Source organism: Felis catus, chromosome F1 (assembly GCF_018350175.1).
Source record: "Felis catus isolate Fca126 chromosome F1, F.catus_Fca126_mat1.0, whole genome shotgun sequence".
NCBI classification, from domain to species: domain Eukaryota; kingdom Metazoa; phylum Chordata; class Mammalia; order Carnivora; family Felidae; genus Felis; species Felis catus.
Window position 1 is genome coordinate 20,227,327 of NC_058384.1, and position 20,474 is coordinate 20,247,800.

The window sequence follows — 20,474 nt, forward strand, 5'->3', positions numbered from 1 at the left end:
ATCTGCCGGTCCGTGGGTTCCAGCCCCACCGCGGGCTCTGTGCTGACAGCTAAGAGCCTGGAGCCTGCTTCGGATTCTGGGTCTCACTCTCTCGCTGCCCCTCCCCTGTTCACACTCTGTCCCTCTCTCTCAAATACAAATAAACATTAAAAAAAATAAAAATAAAAATTTAAAAAAAGGAAAAAAGAAAATCGGTCCCTCATTCGAATTAGAAATACTGCGTTGATCTATTTTCTTATGCTTTGATACTTATGGTTTTTTTTTTTTAATTCACCTACTTTTTTTAAAGTTAACTACCTTTCCTCATGCGATTCTCCACAAACCACAAACGCTTGTGGCAGCCAAAGGAGTACCTTGAGGACGGACGTGACTGTAACGCTAAACACTTTCAAAGGGGTTTGCAGGCAACATGCTCTCATCGTCTTTCTCCCTGTGCCTCAGCCTTATTTTTAAAAAGGCCTTTGTTGCAGACGTAGAGTAGAGCTCAGGCACTTATGTCCATGATTCCCAGAGAGGATTTCCAGAAAGGAAACTACCTGCTCAGGATTATTACAGAGCAAAATAGCAATTAAGCCAAACTAGAAACCGGAATTCACTCATTCCAAGTGACCTTTTCGAGAAGCACATTTTTAAATTAAATTAGACTACATTGAACATCTGTGTGTGGGGATTTGTTTTGTGCAGTTCTAGTTAAGTGCAATCATACAAGTTTCACGTTAAAAACACAATGGGGAGCAGAAGCAAATAATCCAATTTGTCAAGTTTAGGAATATTCATTTAAATAGCAAATAATTTGACACTGGGTGGAAAACTTACTGTGCCTCTTCTTGGACAAGACTCAGGAATGATCATTACTCCCTTGTCTCCTGAAGAAATCAATAGTGACTTAGCAGCTGCTCTGTTATTATAATTCAGCTACTTTATTTCTATTTTAATCAGAGAAGATTACTTTTGACCAAACTGCATATAATCGACACTGTATGACCTCTTCCAGTTAATGAGAAATGATTCCCTCTGTTCATTTGATGTTTGTGCAAAGCTAATTTATCTTGACCAATATTATGCTAATTATATAAGTGCAGTTGGCTCTTGCAATTTCTATTATGAGAGCTCTTGAAAGTGCAACACAGAAGAAAGAATAAAATGGAGCAGACATGTAATTAGGGAGATTATGAAAATCCTTTCCCAGGTATCAAAAATGCATTTGAAGTGTAGGAATTTTGTTCTTTGTGTTATGATGCCTGATCCTTCAGTTTTATGGAGTAAAATATCCGATGCCCACAGGGGCCGGGAAAATAAGGTAGATGAGTGAAACAGGCAGGGTTCTAGTACACATGCTTGTGTCGTGTGTGAGAGAGCACCTTGGAAGCCAGGACCTGGAGGGGGCGCTCTCTCCATCTAAAGGAGGCCCCCGCCTCAGTGTCATTTGTCATAAGGGATGAGGCTTGATGTGGCCAGAGAAGCCAAAAATCTGGATGTGAGTAAAGTGTCCTGATTTTTAAGTGGCTCCAATTTTTTTTTTATTGTTGTTTTTTTGAAATACTGGGCTGGATCGAATAAAGTTTATCAGAGGATAGGATCCAGTATGGGCTGCCATTTTGTGACCCCTGCTCCATTCCATATAAAGGTCATTTTAGGAACCAGAGGCTTAGAGATGGTCTACAAAGTAGCTAGAGGACCCACCAGGTGGCAGGAAGACGTAGCCCGTCTCTCTTGCTTGCTAATATTTCCAGAGTCAAAAATTGCCGTGGATCTGTCTGGAATCTTAAAGAACAGCTGTCCTCTTGGCCCCACCAACTGCTGCTCCCCAAGTCCTAACGCAGCCAAACCCTGAGGAGACCTCCCTCTTTTCCTGTCATTGTCAGACACAGATATGCCAGGAAACTTGAAAAATAGACAATCCACCATGCGATAACCCACCAGCACCCCTGCCCAGCAACCCGCCCTCACGCCCAGGGCCACTGGGGAGCCGATCCGTGGAGCATGAAAGGCAAACAACCTTGACCCTGCTTCCTCCTTCCTCTGGTGTGAGGGCACTTGGTTTGAGGTGGAAAGCTGCTGAACATGAAGACTGCCCATGCCCCGGCATTGGTTCCTGCTGTAACTGGAAGCCAACAGGCCACCTGGGCAGATAACTGTTTTAGAATCAAGGCCCCGTGTCAAGTATCATCAAGGTCTACTTGATGCCGATAACCTGTGTCTGAGGCCTTAGCTCCCGATCCCCTGCTTGGCCTTGCCCTTTTCAGGCCAGTAGCTGTCCTGCTCCCCAGTCTGGTTTTGACCCTTACACCATTGCTCCTATCCACACTGCACAATTCCACCTGCCTCCTACCCAACAGAGACTCCCTATTGGTCCCCTCATCTGCTCGGCCCAGACTTCCCTGGCCCAGCCCTAGCCTCTGCTCCCAGCTTCACCCAGGCTTCTCCCACCCCATCCTATCCATGCTTCTGGGACTGTCATGCCCCCACCCTACCCCCCAGAGCTACATGTCCTCACCTCCGAAGGCCTAGAGCTAAAGGCAGCACGCAGCGTGAACCTGTGACTTGAGGAGAGTGGGGATGGGGAGAGACTGCTGCTCATTCCCGCTGAGAACGAGCAGGACAAGATAACTCTAAATCGTAGCAGGAGGAAAGGCTGTAAAATACTAGAATTTATTATCTGGGAAGATGTGGCAATTTTTCTGAAATGGGGATTGACTGGGAGTAGGGACACCTGCCTAGGGCCATGGAAGAAACAGATCGGCTTCAAGACCAGCCCTCCAGACTGTCCTGTCCTCTTCCTAGCCAGCTGGAAATGGAGATATCCTTTTAGGAAAAAGTGGGGGCTCATTTAAGGGGGGTTTAAACAAGGCCATGTTAAGCCAGTTTCCATAATGCCAAATTGCAGGAGGACATCATAAATTGGTGAGGGCCCCTTCTGGGAATTCATGAGTCTGACTTGTGGTCTAAGCCTGTGGGAGTTCAGACAAAGTACCTGATTTCTCCAGGTCTCGAACAACACGAAGACTACAGAAGTTGGATTAGACGAACTATGAGTTACCTAAGGTGCCGTAACAACCCCTTAGCAGCTTAAAACAACAAATATCTATTATTTCACAGATTCTGTGAGTCAGCAACCCAGTAGCGGAGGCCTCGGACTCAGGGTCTCTCTCCGAGGCTGCTGGTAAGGTGTCAGCTGGGGCTGAAGTCCTCTCAGGGTTCAGCACGGAGAGATCTGCTTTCTAGCTCACTCAAGAGGTTGTCAGCAGGATGCAGTCTTCTGAATCCCAGAGTAAGAGTCTTGGTTGGAGTTAAGAGCCCCAGTTCCTTCCTGGCTATTGGCCAAAGGCCTCCCTCAGATTCTTGCTACATGGGTCGCTCCATAGGGCAGCTCACAGCATGGTGGCAGGCTTTCTTCAGCATGAGTAAGAGCTGGCCAGCAAGATGGAAGTCAGAGTCTTTGTGACAGCCCGCACTTTTGAGGTATTCTGTTCCTCAGAACTGAGTCACTAAATCTAGCCCACACTCAAGGGAGGGTAGTAACACAGGCAGGACTACCAGAAGGCAGGGATCACTGGGAGGTATGTTAGAGGCTGCCTACCATAGATTATCTTCAAGGTCTCTCAGATTCTGTGACTCTACCTCTTTCTCCCCCAGAAGGAAGCTACAACCACCAAGCCTCTCAGCCAAAAGTCCGAAGGGCTCTGACATATTTTACACCTGGAGTTGATCAACATGAAAAACATAGTCAGATGGGAAAATCATCTTATCCCCAAGAGTTAGCCTGTGACAAGAAGGCATTTTCTCTATTTCTATGCCATTGATCATCAGAGGAGTCTACCGGTAGACTGAGTATCTTTCCAGAGTAGACAGGGAAAATTTGTCTTTGTTTAGATCTCTTCAGAACCAAAGGCATTGAGGTCCACCTATCCAAATCTAGGTTGATTTGAGGTAAATTCCTGCATTGCTAGAACTATTACAATTCAAAGGTCACTCCCCAGTGTCACTTTCTTTACAGAACAATCAAAGTCACAGATAATCCCCAGAGCCTCTGGGAAGTGCTTATATTTCCTCTGGAATAATGTGACTTTCTTAAAACTTCTAAGGCCTGTACAGGTTATACCGTGGCGGGGCTCACATCTGGAGAATAATCTAGGCCTCCCAATCCTGAGGACTGTTGGGTTGATTTGAATTAAAGGAGATAAAGCTCCCTTTGCAGAAAATGGAAACTAACGTCGCCGTGTTTTTCTCTCACACGAGACGCTTGTAGAGTAGTCATGGATTCTTTTTTGAAATCTGTTTTAATCAATCAGAAGTCCATATTTCCTTTACTAATAGCCCTCTTTGAAATTGTGGTCATCATGACCCTTCATTTTTAATGACCCTAAAGGCTCTTTGCAAGGCTCCATCAATGTGCTTATACATATTAACTAATTTGGAGCCTGCAGCAAAACAGCCTCAGTGGTCGCTTAGGCTCTGTATGAAAAGGCTGAGGTCCATGTTCCTATTTACGATTTCTAATTCTGAGGATTCCTGAGCAATGCGTTTTGAGTTTGCCAGGTTTTTTTTTTTAATTGTTTTTAATGTTTATTTATTTTTGAAGGAGAGAGACACAGAGTGTGAGCAGGGGAGGGTCAGAGAGAGAGAGAGGGAGACCCACAATATGAAGCAGGCTCCAGGCTCTGAGCTGTCAGCACAGAACCCGACGCGGGGCTCAAACCCACAGACCGCGAGATCATGACCTGAGCTGAAGTCAGGTGCTTAACCGACTGAGCCCCCCAGGTGCCCCAAGTTTGCCAGGTTTTAACTGATGCCCTTTGATCTTCTTTCCATCATGCTTAAGAATCTAAGACTTCCAGGTATTTTGATACACAACTATCAAAGCTTTTTTATGTGTAGTTCCTCATTCATTCTCTCAAACTTTATAAAAATAGGGATTGGAGTGCCTGAGTGGCTCTGTCAGTTGGGCACCTGACTCTTGATCTCGGCTCAGGCCATGATCTTAAAATTTGCGTGTTCGAGCCCTGCATCGGGCTCTTTGCTGATGGCAGGTAACCTGCTTGGGATTCTGTCTTTCCTTTTCTCTGCCCCTCCCCAGCTTGCATGCTCTCTCTCTCTCAAAATAAATAAACTTTTTTTTTTAAAGTAGGGATTTAGCTCTTCACCAGAAGGTAGCATGGCACAAAGAAAACACAGTTGACCCTTGAACAAACTCAGAGGTTAGGGCTGCCAACCTCCACCCCCCATGACAGTCAAAACTCCGCATTTTTAAAAATAATTTAATTTTTTAGTTAATTTTGAGAGAGAACACGAGAGAGAGAAAAAGAGAAGGAGACGGAGAATCTCAAGCGGGCTCTGTGATACCAGCGCAGAGACATGGGGCCTGAATCCACGAAACCATGAGATCTTGACCTGAGCTGAAACCAAGAGTCAGACACTTAACCGACTGAGCCACCCAGGCACCCCCAAAATCCACATTTAATAAGTTTTGGCTCCCCCAAAACTTCCCTAATAGCCTACTGTTTACCAGAAGCCTTACCAATAATAAACAATTAATACATATTTTTTGTTATATGTATTATGTGCTATATTCTCACAAGTAAGCTAGAGAAAAGAAAATGTTAAGAAAATTATAAGAGAAAACACACAGTACAGTATTGTAAAAAAAAAAAAAAAAAACCTGTGTATAAGCGGACCTGCACAGTTCAAGCTCACGTTCAAGTGTCAACCACACAGGGCTTGACATGAGAGGAGCTGGGTTGCAATCCCAGGTCTACTGCTCATCAGCACTCAGACTTCTGGCATGGTTATTTCACCTCGCGGTGACTCGTAAAGAGTTCTCAGTAAGATGAAATCACAGACACCCTCCTCACAGAACTGTTCCAAGATTAAACTACATAGATACATTTGTAAAAAGTGTTGCATGCAAGTACTCAATAAACGTTGGTTTCCTTTACCACTTGTGCAGAAACAAAGGAAGATCCCGAGAGTGTCTCCCAATGTTTAACCAAATAGGAACAGGAAGGGGGTGGACTCCCTGGTCTGTCTCTTCTGCTTCCATTGCAGTCACTTCTGCCCCCCCCCCCCTTTAGCAAGTTGTCACTAAAATATCCTTGTCCACCACTTCAAGGGGCTTTGTAAACTGAGCCTGAAATGCCCCAGAAAAGACATTCAGATTTGCCCTCAATTTGTCAAGGTATAAGGAGCTTTGTGGGTAATATATGCAGAACACTGATACATCCCCTTTCAGAACTTACACTGGGTTTTGTGTTTTAGCCTCTGCATCTGAATAGATTAAAAACAAGCACAGATAAAGGTGGGCAATGGGGTTCTCTGTAGGGATCCCCAATAATGAATCCTGTAAGGAGCACCTGGGTGGCTTGGTCTACCGACTTTGGCTCAAGTCATGATCTCACAGTTTGTGAGTTCGAGCCCAGCATGGTGCTCTCTGCTGTCAGCACAGACCCACTTTGGATCCTCTGTCCCCCTCTGTCTCTGTTCCTCCCCCACGTGTGTGTAGGCAAGCATTTTCTCCCTCCCTCCCTCCCTCCCTCCCTCTCTCTCTCTCTCTCTCAAAAATAAACAAACTTAAAAATAAAGAACTCCCCTAGATGACTCACAGGGTCTGCTGCATATTTGGAAATCTCTCTCCTTGTCCAGAGGTAGCTTTGAAAAGTAAGCAGCCATGGGCACACACTGTCCCCCGAAATCTGACTGTAAGAGAAAGGGCCTGAAGGAAGGCACAGAGAAGCAGCAAGATCCCAAGACCAGAGCTGGAGGAGGAGAAGTTCAGAAGTAGGAGGAGATACCTGGCTTCAGAGCCTGAGCCCTGCTCTGGGGGTGCCCTGGCCCATTTCGTTAGATGGGAGGGAGACAGCTCAGTCAGTTAAGTGTCCGACTTTGACGGGAGTCATGATCTGACAGTCTGTGGGTTCGAGCCCCACATCGGGCTCGGTGCTGACAGCTCAGAGCCTGGGGCCTGCTTTGGATTCTTCTGTGTCTCCCTCTCTCTCTGCCCCTCCCCTGCTCACACTCTGTCTCTATCTTTCAGAAAATAAATAAACATTAAAAAAAAAAAGATGTAAAGGCGACACAGAATCCACTCTGTGCCACTGGAAGAGGCTCTGGGACACTGCAGGAGGATTATAAAAGGCTTTGCCAACTATAAAAATAAAAGTAAAATGGGGCGCTTGGGTGGCTTAGTCGGTTAAGCGTTCAACTTCAGCTCAGGTCATGATCTGACAGACTGAGAGTTTGAGCCCCACATCGGGCTCTGTGCTGACAGCTCAGAGTCTGAAGTCTGCTTCGGATTCTGTGTCTCCCTCTCTCTCTGCCTCTCCCCCACTCCCACTGTGTCTCTCTGTCTCTCTCTCTCAAAAATAAATAAAAACATTTTTTAAAAATTAAAAAAAAAGGAAAGTGAATGGGCTGAATGTTGGATATTGAATAAAATTAAGGAAAAGGAAAGATCAAAGGAATAAAGGAAAAGGAGGGGTTGGATGGCATCATCAATCCCAGCTGCCACCAACTTTTCTTCCCAACCCTCCCCTCGAGGGTTCACCTCCACCTGCAGCTTTCCTCCTGGCCAGGACTCTGGCTGCCCTCCCTCATGGGGGAACTCGCTGTTCTTTGCTCTCTTAACTGTGGAAGCACCTCTAATTCAGCCAGAGACTCACTTAGGAAATACGACCAGGAATACAGAAGAGAATATTCCAAGCAAGGGAAGTGTTTCGGAGCACAGACACACCTTGCCCTAGAATAACCCACCTCTGGGCACACACTGGCTCAGTTGACACAGCCCCTCGGGCAGCTTCTTTTCTTCAGCTCAGCAATAATCCAGGAGACTCGGCCCGAAAGTTTTCCTTGGGTGGCGTTCCCGTCACATCCCACCTGCCTCTCCTTTCGCACACCCCGCCTCCCTTTTAATGCCACTCCTGCGTCCCTACCAATACCCAGTAGTTATGGAGACAGCTCGGGGCACGTCTCTGGACAGAGCAAGGGGATTCCTTGTGCTAATGAAGGACATTAACCCAGAGGACAAATCGAGATTACTCCTTAAAATCTTGCTGCTAAAAATCTTCTGGGATTATTCTGGGATTATGGTGGTATGTGTAGAAAAAGCATCCCGAGTTAAACGCTTCATAACCTGATACTGCTGGATTTAGAATCCCCCTACAACTGGTTGCTGGTTCATTTTTCCAGTAGCCTTTAGTTAGGCAGTGAGTCCTATACCGTGTCACTCATTTTTTTTCTCCCTTTCCTCTGCATGTGTAATATCAGCAGACAAAAGCTCAAGGAGGGGAGGGTCCAGCATGATGGCACCACAATGAAATATTTCGTTATTTACTCCCCTTCCTCTCCCAATCTCCTCCCTAGCCATTTAGCTGTTTTGAGGTTTGGTTTTTACACACACACACACACACACACACACACACACACACATACATACATGGTTTTACATATATATACATATACATGTATATATGTACATATGTATACATATATGTATATGTATATGTTTTTTAATGTGTGTATATACTTTTTTTTAATGTTTTATTTATTTTTGAGAGACAGAGAAAGACAGCATGAGTGGGGGAAGAGCAGAGAGAGAGGGAGACACAGAATCTGAAGCAGGCTTCAGGCTCTGAGCTGTCAGCGCAGAGCCTGACGCGGGGCTCGAACCCACAAACTGAGATCATGGCCTGAGCCGAAGTCGGACTCCTGACCGACTGAGCCACCCAGGCGCCCCTATACGTCTTTTCAATAAAGAAATGCACTGAGAAGATTCCTTTACTTCCACCCACCTCCTGGCCCCCCTCCCCAAATGCCTCCTGTTGGTGGAGCTGGCATCAGAGCCCTAATCTGGAGAGGTTGAACCACCCTAGAGATTCAAAACCGCAACCAGAAAGTATTTCCATAGCACTCGTCTGTGCAAAACGCAGAGCCCCAAAGCAGGTTTTCAGTTTCAAACCTAATTCTGACTCCTCTAGTGTGAACTGTTTCCTTGCCTGTCTTTAAGAGTGTCATTTCTGCGGTGAATTTTCTTGAACAATCGCCCTCTCATGAGACTCCTTTCTGGTGCCCCTCCTGTTCTTTCCCTTACACCTGGCAACAGAAGACATGTTCTGTCCTCTTGCAGCACACTGGCATGACACGTGGCTCCTGGGGGAATTCTTCAAAGAAACAGATTCTTGCTTGATCCCTGACCTACTCACACAAACAGAGCCCACGGCAGGAAGGCCCAGTTCTCCCCGAGTGAGTGAGCCGTGGCCTCGCCACCCACCAGGCGCAGCTGCTCCGCTAATTTTAGAACTCTGAGAAGCCACCTGACTTGAAGGCACTTCAGAGACACACATCACACCCTATCTCAGGAGGTGATCTAGGTGGGGCCCACTCCTCGTTTTAGCACCCATCACACCTTTGTGAGCTAGAAAAGTGACTTTGGGGGAGGCTCCTCTCAATAAATGGTAAAAATAAAAAATAAGCCTCCATCAGCCGACAAAGTGCAGTTCCCACCTGGTCTAGGCCCGCAGCAGGAGGCTAATCTGTCCATTTGCCTGCTGTCTACCTGCACGCCCCAACACCACCTCACGTTCCGAACGTCCACAGCAGAGTTCACCAGCCTCCCCCAGACCCTTTCCTCCTGTCTGCCTGTGGGAGGCATCTCCCGCTACCCAAGCTAGGACCCTCAGGTCAGCCCCAACGACCTTCCCTTCCTCTTCCTTCTTAAACTAAAAACTTTTATCTCCTGAAATCCTCCTCCTCTCCATTCTCACAGCCTTTGCCCGACGCCAGGCCCTCTCCGACTCTCACCTGCGTGCTGCGACCCGGGGATGGTCTTCTGCCTTCCTCCTCATGTTCAGTCCAACTACCAAGACAGGTTTTCTAAAACCAGGTCTGTCTCTAGCTTAAACTCCTTCAACGCTCTCCTGTCAGGGTCCCCATGCTGTATGCCCACTAGAATCATCTGGGGAGCTTTTTAAAGTGCTCAGTGCCCAGCTTCCACCCCCAGAGATTCTTATTTAATTGGAACAGTTGGGAGAAGGCATCCATATTTCTTTTTTTAATTCCCTAGGAAATTCTAACGTGCAACTAAGGTTGAGAACCACTGACCTGTAGGATGAAGTCCCAACTTCCCATGGAGCCCAAGACTCTGCCTGACCAGGCTCCTGCCGATCCCTCCAGCCGGCCTCACCACTGGCCTCGCCATGCCTTTATGCTCCAGCAACACTGAACTGCTTGGAGTTACCACCACCACTCCATGGCTCATGGCATTTCCCCCAGCCCAACATGACTTCCCTACTGGTCCAACTTCACTTTCTACAGGAAGCCATTCCCGACTACCTACTTCAGCACTTTCTCTCACCTCCTGGTGCTCCATAAAACTGTGGTTATGTCTCTACTGAACATCCACATTATGTTATGGTGATCTAGTTATGCATTCATTATCCTTAAGTCAAAGGATGTACATTTATTTACATATGGATACTTCATGGAGCCCAAAGCTGCTAAAAGTGTATCCAGGCCTCTGGAGCTCTGCAACCCCGAACTAGAAAGCTGCCCAGGACCAAGATACTTCCTCTATGTCCCTCTCTCTTGTTGGGATTTCATGGCCTCTGGCCTCTCCTCGTTACTTTTGGTTCTTCTTGGCAGACAACGTTCTCCACCTCTGTTTGCCCAGATGAATTAAAGTTGGCCGTTCCACAAAGGCAGGCTTAAATCCTGAAGGTACATGTTCTCACTTGCAACAACACTGACTAGCATCCTAAATGTCAATTCCAAAGTCCCAGAAAAGAGAATCTTATTCCAGGGATTTGCCCTGTTCCAGTCAGCTGTGGCCAAATCTGCTGCATTAAGAAGGCAGGTCTTGGGAAAAGGGAGATAAACCAAGGGATGGATGGGCAGATACCCCAAAAAAGTGACAATTGTGCTCCAAGAATCAAAGGATTCTTGAAACGTGTGATAAACAAGTGTAGATGAGCAATACCAAGTGCCACAGCAGCCCAGGAGGAAACCATTATTTCGGTCTTGGCTGTCAGGAAAGTCTACACAGAAAAGTTGACATTAGACCTGGACCTTAAAGGATGAGTAGGATTTTTCCAGGCATAGGGAAAATAAAGGATATTCTAGGTGAAGACGAGATCAACAAGGTCTTTGGAGAGTATGTTTTGCTGTGAAAGTGCATGGATGGGACTGGAGTGGTACCAGGATGGCAGGACCAGCACATGGGGCTAGAAATGTGGGTTTGGTCTAGACTGTGAGAGTCTTCGTACACCACACGGAGTCTGGTCTTCATTGTTCGTGAGGTGGGCTCCTTCTAGAGGACCTCAGTCACTCAGGTAATGAGAAAGTAAAGTGAGCAGACTCAGGGAGGGGCCTTGAGGGTCTGTGCTGGACAATGGGTAGATTCTTACCAGACTTTACAGCTCAAAAAGCACTTGACTTGTGATACCTCATCTCATCCTCACAATATCACAACCTAGGTAGGGCTAGCTCTTATTTTACCCGTGTTACTAAAGATGAAAATGTGGTTCAATTCACTTAAGTAACTTGCCCAAGATCACGCAGCCAACCAGCAAAAGCATGACTTGAATTTAGGTCTTTTGATTCTAGAGTCTATGCTCAGTCTACGGCACCAAGCTACACAGCAATGGAAAGGCCATATCTCTATGATCTAGAGAAAGGGAATGAATACTTCAGGAAAAATATTTTCATTATTGACTAATGATAAGGAAAAATACTCATGATAGGATACCAACTGGTAGAGAGAAGGTTGATTGTAAAACCACTTTAAGCATTGTGGTGTTAATCTTTTTTAAAGTGTGCGCATATATAAAGTGTGTGTATACACACACACATATATATGTACACACACACACACACACACACACACACATATATATATATATATATATATATATGTATATGTATATATATACACACACACACATGCATTGAAAAAATGCCAAAAGGAAAAACATCACTTTGTTTTGGGTGATTTTTATTTTTATCTGGGAAATTCTTATTGTTATCATTATATCCTTCTGTATCTTCCAAAATTTCTCCAATGAAATTGCATTACTTTTAAGTGAGATCTATGCTTTTTCATGGTAATTGTATATTCTCGTGGTGAACTAGTTAAATAGTATTCTTACAGAATTTTCCTATATAGATAGTAGCTAATTCTACTTTTAAAAAACACAAATGAGGGCGTACTGTACCTACTGTTCTCCACCTTGTTTTCTCACTTAAAATCTCTTAGTCATATTTTCATATCCAGACCTGGGGATCTACCTCATTCTCTGGCAGTTGTGTGGCATTCCACTGAATGGATGTATCATACCTTACTTATCCAATCCATTTTTTAGACATATTTAAGAGTTCCAGATTTTTCAATATTGTAAGTACACTATGTTTATATCCTTATACATTGCCCACACATTTTATTGTGTATGAAGAAGAACTACCTCATAGTTGGAATTACTGGGTAGGAGGACATATGCATTTATATATGCTGCCATATTGCCCTCACCTTCACTGACTATGGGTTAAAACTTTTGTCAATCTATTCCAGCTTGATATGTGTGTGTGTGTGTGTGTGTGTGTGTGTGTGTGTGTTTAAGAATTTTTTCACAAAATACTTACAAAGAAAAAGTTTCCACCATTGACGAATACAGAGCATATTGGTCAGAGTCCAAAATACACCAGGTAATTACACAATTCTTTTAATCAAAATTGTGCAACTTGGGGTTATAATATTTCCCCCGGCATCCACTTACCCCAAAACTACTGTTTATTGTCAGTATATATGTAGTAATGAAAGCCAACCCTATTTATAGTAGGACATGAAAGTCATCTTATGACATAAATTGCTATAGTTAATAGTACAAGGCAATAACTAAGATTTTTGTCCCTGTGATCGAATGATGGAAAAGAATCCATCATGGTTGCAAAGCTCCACTGAAAACAAGGAAGACTGTCCGAGAGGGGCATTCTCAGAGCCTGACAGAAGCCTGGCCACAGTCTGGACAGTCAAGTACAGGATGAGCAGGAGGGGCCCAGAAGTGGTCTGGGTGATCAGCTGAGCACGTTTCCAAGGACTGCTGGTTGTTGGGTCTCCTGGGAATAAATACTCCCAGATAAACTGTACGTCTGTCTAGCCTTTCTGAGCTACGGAGTTGGTTGGTTGGTTGGTTGGTTTACGTGCTTGTTTCTTTGCTTTTTAGCTTTGAGTTATGAGCTGAATCCACGTATAACTACATTGCGCACATATCCATTCGAGGAATAGGTTTTAAAGTCATCATCCTAACGGGAAAAATTTGTAAAGTGACTTCATCATCTCAGTAAATACCAAGAAATAATGCAAATAAATATTTATTCCTTTAAAAAAATTTTAATGTTTATCTATTTTTGAGAGAGAGAGAATGAAAAGGGGAGGGGCAGAGAGAGAAGGAGACACAAAATCCGAAGCAGGCTCCAGGCTCCAGCTGTCAGCACAGAGCCTGATGCGGGGCTCGATCCCACGAACCGTGAGATCATGACCTGAGCTGAAGTTGGATGCTTAACTGACTAAGCCACCCAGGTGCCCCAACATTTATTCCTTTTGAAAACTCTTAAGTATGTTAACAAGAAGGGTTTCTGTATTAAACTTTCTTCTTTGAATAAATCACAACTACAAGCCAGTATTCTACAAAATGAGAATCTCTTCAAAGCAGAAACAAAGCCAGAGTGCTCTCTGCCATCATTACAATGTGGCATTGTAGTGCTGACAACATTCTGAGAAGGGTGACAAACAGAGACATCTGCACAGGAAAGGGATAATTAAAATGTCTTTGGGAGATGATATTATAAACTTACAAAACTCAACAGGTGAATGGAGAGCTAGGGAGTATAAGGCAAATTCTCAAAATTGGGTGTTATTCTTTATACTAGTGACACACATAGAAAAAGTGATTCCATTCTATAAGAGTAACAAAAACATAAATTCTTGAATATTGACTCAACTTGGGATAAAAAAAAATTATCTTATTGAAAGAAATGGGAAACACATAATAGGCCAAATAAAGGGAGAGAAAAGGAGGCAAAATCTACCTTGCTTCTGGCTAAAAAGAAAATGAAACAAAGATAATATATTTTATTTTTTAAGGTAATATATTTTAAATTAGTATGTGAATTTAATGCAATTTGAGTTCCCCTAAAATGATTTATACAACTTGGCAAATAATGTGAAGTTAATCCAAAGAGCGGTCAAGAAAAACAAAATCTTTGTTTTTAATTTATTGATGCATTCTGTTAGATTTTGAAACACACAACTAAATCTTTTTGAAAATTGTATGATATTGACATAAAAACAGGAGGAGGGGGAAGGCACTAATTGAATAAAATGACTATTTCAGAAATAGTTCAACAGCCTTAGGGACAAAATATATTAGGGGAGAGAAGAGAAGACAAGCAGTATAATAATTTTTTTTAACATTTTTTAAAATTTATTTTGACAGTGAGTGAGAGCAGGGGGAAGGCAAAAAGGGAGAGAGAGAGAGAGAGAGAGAGAGAGAGAGAGAGAGAGAGAGGGAGGGAGAATCCCAGACGGGCTCCACACTGTCAGCGGAGAGCCTGACGCGGGGCTCAAACTCATGAACCGTGAGAGTATGACCTGAGCCGAAGTTGAGAGAGGCTTAACCAACTGAGCCACCCAAGCGCCCCTAAGCAGCATAGTGATTTTAAAAAGGAAACATTATTTAAACAAAACTGGAGGAAAAATGGGAGAATAATTATACATACATGTATACTCATACTTGGAATGAATTATTGAGAAAGTATCTGGTGTCTTGCCTTTTTTGTGGCTTATGGTTTTGTGGTGGCTTTTTTTTTTTTTTCCTTTTCTGCTGTGAATTCATCAGCAAAGACTGAAGGGAATTTTCCTTTTACCCCTATCAGAAAAGCCAGCCAGCCTTGGTGTTTCTGTGTTTCTGGTTCCCAAGGGACACATTTTGTGTGTTAGGACCAAACCTTTATTTGGGAGCACTGGTTCCCAGGCAGGAGGAGGCTGGGGGTGGGGTGGGGGTGGGATTGGGAGCCATGAAGTGTCTAGAATTGGGAAGAGGCTTGATGACTGAAAGCAGTTGGGTCTCCGGTTTGAGGGTTCTCTGAGGAGAGGGTCCCGCACAGCACCCAGGAGGTGGCAGGACCTTGAATGGGGAGTGGCTGCTGGGATGTTGTCGAGGCCAGATATCAAGCTCCTCCGCTGGGGAGCAACTGTCAGGCTGTCTGGCCTGCTGAGGAGGGAATGTAGCTGCAGGGCCTGATGGCCTTCGGGAGGTAGCTGTGTGTGGGCTTGCACAGGGGGCACCTGCAGTGACCAAATGGGGTACCGACAGAGGCCTCTCTCCCCGTCCTCCTAGACTGAGTGAATCCTGAGTGCCTGGCACAACCCAGGGAGAAGCTAGGGAGAGCAAGGCCCCCTTCCCTCAATAATCCATGCCCAGGTCCCGGGAGAAGGTATTGAGCTGGAAAAGTAAAGTGATGTTTCTTGCGCCTCAAGCCCAGTGGAACAATTCATACCCATTACATGCATCATACATTTGACAAACACATGGCTCAAAGAATTATTAAACAACCACAAACTGTTTTGAAAACTAGAAAACAAGCTAGTATATTTACCCCACTGGTGGACAGATAGATTTCTGGGCACCAAAAAAGTTTTTTAGAAAAAAAAAGAATATTTGATGGAATGGTCACCAAAACATATACAGCCTGACGGGTGCTTAGGGAATTACCATCACATATGCCACTCAGATTGCCCCCTAAATGGCCTGGATTCATCCTAACTCAGGGTCGGCTCTAATTAATCTATAAGTGACTGTTAGCAAAATGTTTTAATTACAGTGATGTAAACCCAGCAGCCTAATCTGCATTTTTCACCAAATGGGACGTAAAAATTCACGCAGGGCCCAAGTTAACAAAGGACTGATTCAGCTTCTGCAGTGTCTTTCCTGAGTTGCTTTCTGAGGCAATGCTGGGAAGGGCCCTGGCCTTTCCGACCCCGATGAACCGGCCATTTGTGCTCCTCACAGCGCGAGTGGCTGCCCGTGACGTGGAGCTGAGCCTAAAGGCATGAAATAAAGCCAAGCTAGCAGTTCCATGTGGGGCCCAACCCATAACCCAGGTTGCCTTAGCGTTAGGTTGTAAATCCAATAGCTGGTGTGGGGAGCAAGGCTAAATGTGACTCATCTGACCCCACAATGCAGCCACAGAGATCTTGAGGTGAAAAGTCGGGAGCGCAGGGGTGCATGGTATATTAGTCGGGATTCTCCAGAGAAATAGAGTCAATAGGAGATAGACATATATATATATATATATATATATATATATATATATATATATATATATATATATATACACACACACACACACACACACACACACACACACCCCGCCTCGCTCTCTTTCTATATATGGCAGGGTGGGGAGGAATTGGCTCACATGAATAAGGAAGGTGAGAAATTCCACTGTCCTCTGCAAGCTGGAGACCCAGGAAAACCAGCATAGTTTCAGTCCAAGCCCCAAGGCTCGACAACCAAGAGAGCAGATGATGTTAAGTCCCAGTCCCTGTGCAGGGGAAGACCAATGTCACAGGAGACAACGTCAGACAGAGAGCAAAGGGGCCCTTCTTCCACTTTTTTCATTCTATACAGTTCCTCCACAGACTGGATGACGACCACACTAGGGATCTGCTTTACTCAGTCTCATTCAAATGCTAATCTCTTCCAGAAACCCTCTCACAGACACACCCAGAAACGATGTTTTAACGAGATATGTGGGCATCCTGGGTGACCCGGTCAAATTGACACATAAAGTTAACCATCACACAGGTGTGTAGGGGTTCAGCAGGGATTACTCATCTGCCTAACACTGTGGCTGTGGAATTAATCGCCAACGCGTGTGTCCCATTAGCGGCCTTGAATTGCCCAATGGTTGGAACTCAACCAAATTGCAGTTCATGATATAATTTTCTCAGCTTCTCAGATTTAATTCCACTAAAATTTCAGAATGAAACTGGGACACCATGGATTGCTGACAAAGGAACATTAGGTATGAATAATTCCTCGTCTGTCCTTGACTCAGGTTTGAGTCACATGGATGTTCCTTCAGCATCATCATCATTAAAAGTAAATGAATGTAGTTAGCATTCACTTAATGGAATTTCTGATCACGTGGTTCACCATTGTGAAAATTTGACGGTCCTGACCAATTAATTGAGTCAACGAGGCCAAATCTCAATATGTAATAAAAATGAATCTTCTGATACTTGTAGTGAACAAATTTAACATTATGATTAGACCATTGATGACCGTAAGTGTGCTGGCTATTGACATTTTCCAAGTTCTTATAGTTTTATTTTCTCTTTCCACAAAGGATGCTTCTTCCCGTGGCTGCTCAGACTATGTTTTCTTTTAGACAGTGATTGACATTCAGTCAATCAAAATGTTGTTACCATTCAGGGTAATGGCAGGAGCACTGAACTCGGTACTATAAGATCTGAATTGCAGTCCACGCAACCCCACTTATGAGTGTGTGACCTCGTGCAAGTTACTTGAAGGCACAGAAGTGTGATCTCCCCTTCATAAGATGGAAATAATCATACCTGCTGTGACATTCTTCCCGAGGCTTGTGGTGAGGCTCAAATGAGATGTTATACAAAAGTCTTTGTTAAAGCATAGTCCCATCAAACTGTAAGGTTTTTTTTGTTTTTTTTTTTTTAATTTATTACAGGAGGGGAGGGGCAGAGAGAGAGAGGGAGAGAGAGAATCCCAAGCAGGCTCCACTCCATCAGTGCAGAGCCCAACACGGGGCTCAGCCCATGAACCCTGAGACCATGACCTGAGATGAGATCAAGAGTCAGACACTTACCAGACTGAGCCACCCGGTTGCCCCAACCGTGAGGGATTATTGTTGGCACTCTCTAGGAATCAGTGTGCTTAAACCTTAGACTGCATTAAAATCACATGACTTGCTGTCTTAAAACGTTCATTTCTAGTCCCTGCTCACAGAGAGCCTAGTTTAGAAGATTCTGGGTGGAGCTCTGAGATCCACATTTTTATCACTCACCACCACCCTTCCCTGGCCATGTGATTTGCATATGAATGGTCCAGGGAGGATGGAGAAGTGCTGATGTGAGAGTGAAATGAAGCCCTTCAGAGGAACTTCAGAAATGGCCCCAGAGAAGAATGAATAAGGTGTGGAGAGTTTTGGATTAGGCACCGAATATCTAATTGCTATAAGTGATAAGCTTACACAAGCTAATGAACGGATGGCTGTTGGAACATATTACCCGGATGGATTTACTACAGAAAAAGATATTTACTGTAGAATCGCTTTTAGAGTTGGTTGAAAAGAACGGAGAAGACCTTTTGCTTTCCACTGTGCTCAGCTCCCCCTGATTCTATTTCGAGCCAGTGTTTCTGGCTTTGCTCCTTCTCTGATGTGATTTCTGTACTGAATGGATGCCCTCCTTCTGGTTGTTCCTTTCCATTTTGGGGAGACTCGTGGAGTCCTGTCATTTTAACAAGGCTGCGTCCTGAGCCGTGTGGGCAAGCCACAAGCCAGATGGATGGGCAAGAAACAAAACTTGAGAGATTCTGGCAGCCACCGGGGCACCCAAGATGGGAAGTAATAGAGCTGTTGTGCAGCCACAAAATCAAACGATAACTATTGGTCACTCAGCATAGATTGCACAGGGTTACCTTTGGCTAAATTATTAAGTCGCTGAAATCGGCTTCCATGTTCCTCCATTACCTCACTTCCTGATCTTTCTTATTATCCCCACCTCCTATCTTGGCCAGGGACTCAGGACCCCCATTTTGATATCCTACCTGCCCTCTCTGAGTAGCCAGAAACCAGGAGCTTTTTCTTCTCTACCATAACACCCCAACTGCCCACTGGCCCCATGTCCCTGGTGTTGGAGGAGGTGGTGAGGGGGGAGGATTCTAATTAACCTGATCAATACGTTTGTGCTGAGATTCAATGTGTCACTCCTCCAAGGTTAATGGAGACTTTCTGAAAAAATGGTTTACTCCCAAGGAATAGGAATTCCAGGAGTTATAGGTACTTCAGGTAGTCTTGGAGGAAGGGGGCTGGGGGCAAGCTAGAGGAGAAATTCTCAGATAGGAGCCCTCCCCTGGGAGGGGGTAGTACTGACAGCTTTGTCCATTCCAGGGGATTGATTTGGGGACAGCATGCATCCATTTGGACTCACCAGCAAAACGACTCCTTCTAGCCCACTGAGAGAAATTCCCTGAAATAGGACAGCTACACATTTCACTGAATCCTTTTAGCAAATACACAGGAAGGTGTTATGCTGCCTCTTCCACCGTGAACTGTGGGGGCCCTTCAAAGACAGTACAAACTGCAGGTTGAATTCATTGATGCCAAGAACTGACATCCCTAAACTGACCCTAAATTAGTATGTTATCCCAAATTTAAAAAGAAAAAAATACCTCACCTCCAGCAGTAGGCAATGAGTGTAAGCCCAATTCCCTTGCCAAGGTGATTGGTTCCATCAGAAACTAAACTGATCAGTTCATGGCATTCCCCTGGCTGCATTTGACCTTATGTGGGTCAATGAAAAGCAAGATGATGTCAGCGGGTTTCTGGGAAAGGAACCTCGTTGTTTTTACGAGAGCACTTCTGTATCTCTCTCTCTCTCCCTCTCTCTCTTTCTGAAAGTTGATAAGGAAGCATATATTTATTTTTTTGTTAGCTGTCATCTTGTCCCGTGAAAGAGAGCCAGCCTTAGGATGCAACTGACATCAAAGGCAAAACCAAGTTCTGGACAAAACTGATTCCTTGATACTCTCATTGAGCTGCGAAATCAAACTAACACTGAAGTCCACCCTTCCTCCAGGACTTCCAGCTATGTAAATATAGGAGTTAGGATCAGGCCCAGTTGCAAGTAACTGAAAACTCCAAATAACAGTGGCTTGAACAAGTTCAAGATTTCTTTCTTTCTCAGGTTAACAACAACAACACACAAGTCCAGGCAGACAGTCCAGGGATATATTGCCTTAGGTGTGGTAGCTTTGCCATTTTAACACAGAATTTCTTCCCCTGTGGCCCAAGATGGCTGCTCCAGCTTCTCCCATCAGACCTGAGTCCAGTCAGCAAGAAGGACAAAAGGGAAAGCCATTTCCCAGAAAGTACACATAGCACTTCTGGTTATGTGCAATAACTTAGTTATAGGGCCACACCTAGCTTCAGGTGTGTCTGAGAAATGTTTTCTTTAGTCTACACAGCCATATGCCCGGCTAAAAATTGGAGGCTCTGCTCCTCTAGAAGAGGAAATGGATATTAGGCGATAATAGCCTTCCCGGGCACTGTGTGTCCTCCTTATTGTTTAAGTCAGTTTGAGTTGGATTTCCTGTTACAACCGAATAGAAACACATCCTACCTGATACAACCTCAAAACGCCCACATTTACCTGCCATCTCCAGTCACAT

At 44.6% G+C, this 20,474-nt stretch overlaps 1 long non-coding RNA gene across 2 annotated transcripts in view; it reads left to right on the top strand.

Moving 5' to 3' along the window:
• LOC109495600 overlaps window positions 1-20,474 on the top strand; it is a 53,847-nt gene that overhangs the window by 33,105 nt on the left and 268 nt on the right. Inside the window, exon 3 of one of the 2 annotated variants that reach the window (XR_006591672.1) lies at window positions 10,055-11,862. The exons of the other annotated variant lie outside the window; for it this stretch is intronic. This is a non-coding gene — a long non-coding RNA (uncharacterized LOC109495600). Of the gene's footprint in view, window positions 1-10,054; window positions 11,863-20,474 lie in introns of those variants that run through there. 2 annotated transcript variants of the gene reach the window in all.